Source organism: Ananas comosus, linkage group 17, assembly GCF_001540865.1.
Source record: "Ananas comosus cultivar F153 linkage group 17, ASM154086v1, whole genome shotgun sequence".
Taxonomy (NCBI): Eukaryota; Viridiplantae; Streptophyta; class Magnoliopsida; order Poales; family Bromeliaceae; genus Ananas; species Ananas comosus.
In genome coordinates this window covers 7,121,545-7,123,650 of record NC_033637.1, presented here as the reverse complement: position 1 = coordinate 7,123,650, position 2,106 = coordinate 7,121,545, and the positions used below count along the sequence as shown (strand labels likewise).

The 2,106-nt window shown below is 39.5% G+C and overlaps 1 long non-coding RNA gene across 2 annotated transcripts; it reads right to left on the bottom strand.

Annotated features, from left to right (window-relative positions):
- On the bottom strand, positions 251–1,225 carry LOC109723418. 2 transcript variants are annotated; one of them, XR_002219664.1, is made up of 5 exons: positions 1,008–1,225; positions 758–926; positions 513–677; positions 351–437; positions 251–267 (listed from the first exon to the last, which is right to left on the bottom strand). It is a non-coding gene; the product is annotated as an uncharacterized LOC109723418 (long non-coding RNA). The 2 variants fall into 2 exon arrangements; XR_002219663.1 differs by having other exon boundaries at positions 513–671.

Sequence of the window (2,106 nt, the reverse complement as noted above, 5' to 3'; positions counted from 1 at the left end):
CTATGTATCTACTCATAGCACTGGTATTTGGGGATTTTCTATTGTATTTACTTTATGTTTTATTTAGTGGATTTACAGTTTGAACTTTATCCTATGTTGTTAGCAATTAGACATTTTCTATGCTCTGATACTCCTAGATGTCTTCTATTATTGCTTTTACTATTGTTGTTTTAGACGCCTTATATGTTGTAGACATATGGCGGGTCTGGGCACGCGCCGGGCGGGCTTCCGCTGGTCCCGGGGCGTGACATCATCTCAGCTCCAATTCTGAATTTTCAGCAACAAGACCCTTAATTTAGTCCATTCTAAAGCAGCTAATTTGATCATTATCAAATATGGAACAAACTTACTTCAATTTGATGCTAAATTAACTGGCTCATTGCATCAAATAGTCTATCCTTGCATTTCGGAAGTACCAATGACATCAACTTGCAGGTCTGAATTTCAGCATTAACAACTCATCACTTCTACACAAGTAATCACATTCTACTTGGGAATTTAGCATCATTTACCAAGATTTAAGCTTCTCCCAAATTCTCCTCAGCTGTAATTCCAATTCAGCAACTTCACTCAAGTCCCCTTTGCTGAAAACTCCATTTCGATGGTTCTTTTCACCACCAATGGTACCAGGTTGGTGCTCGACCACTTCTCTAAGTCTGTAAACACCCAGGCTGCAACTTAGAGTTGCAATAAATCCAGGTGAGTATCCTTTCTAAGATAATTAACTCAATTACAATTAGATATGGACTTAGCTTACCTTAGTTTAGAGTTTAATCCAGTTGCTCACTACTTACTAGTCCAAATCATCCCTACAGCAGCAGCAATAGCAGGAACTCCTTACTAGGTAGCTCCTCTCAGCTCGGACCAGCAAGGAATTACTCAACTCATAGATTTCATCAACTCTTCCTCTTGTAATAACTGCAACTCTGCCATTTCCAGCAGCAGGAGGTTCATGTAAGCCTCAATTTGATATGAACTTACATGAAAACAATTACTAATCAACTCACCTTAACTTAGATGTTCAACCAGGTCACTCCTAGATCGAGAAGCAAGAATTCCTTCAACTCCAATCAGCAGAATTTATTGCTTGGATCAGGTTTCTCCCCAGCCAGCAACACTCCACCCTCTGCCACTTCACTTCTCCAACCCTTCTTTGTCTAGAGAGAAAAGGAGAAGGAAAAGAGATGATAAGGATGAAGAGAAAGGGAGTTATGATGCTTGGATACGTGTACTCCACTGAGGTTGAGCTGATAAGGGTGAAAAATTACACTTTAACCCATTACAACACTGGAATTGCATTGAAGTCCACTTCAGCCCACAATTGCTGTACCGGTACAAGAATCTGTACCGGTACAGGACAGCAGCAGCAGCAGCTCACAACAGCAGCTTCAATTCCCTGTTTCTTATTTCCCATCCATTCTAATTTCATTCCAACACTTCAAAAACATTTCAAGTAACCTTCCCAAGCTACCAATTTAATTTGGAAGCATTCTATTTCCAATTTGGCATCAAATTGACTATTTTAGACCAAATTGACCCAAAATTTCAGCATTAAGGTAACTTCAGCAATTGGAGTTCTTTTGCCGCTTCGATTCCATTCTTATCCATTCTCACATTTCCAAAATGTGCCAAGGACTAATCTCAAGCTTCTAATTAGGCTTAAGATTGCTTAATTTCCATTTTTGCATTATTGTGATCACTTTAGTCACAATTAGCTCGAGAGAGATTTTCAATACATTACACGATCAATGTAGTATGCTCAAAGATCTTCCATCGGCAACTAGCCGACAATCCAGCCCCTCAGGGCACATCGACCGTATAGGTCATAGATATCAAAATAGGGGAACCGCCCAACCAAATCACAGATATAGTGAACAGATAAGTCAACTCTACATCTAAGCATGATATCGACATGGAAATAACTGAGTAGAGGAGTGCAGATATAAATGCAGGTGCAAGGTTCAATATATACTCTGCAATAATAACAACAGAAGAGTAAGGGTAAGAAACCCGTATAGGTCATCAACTGTAAGAAAGCATAAGAACTGACCACTCAGGTCAACTAGGATAGGACAACATCAACATCCTCTCAAACATATGCAAATA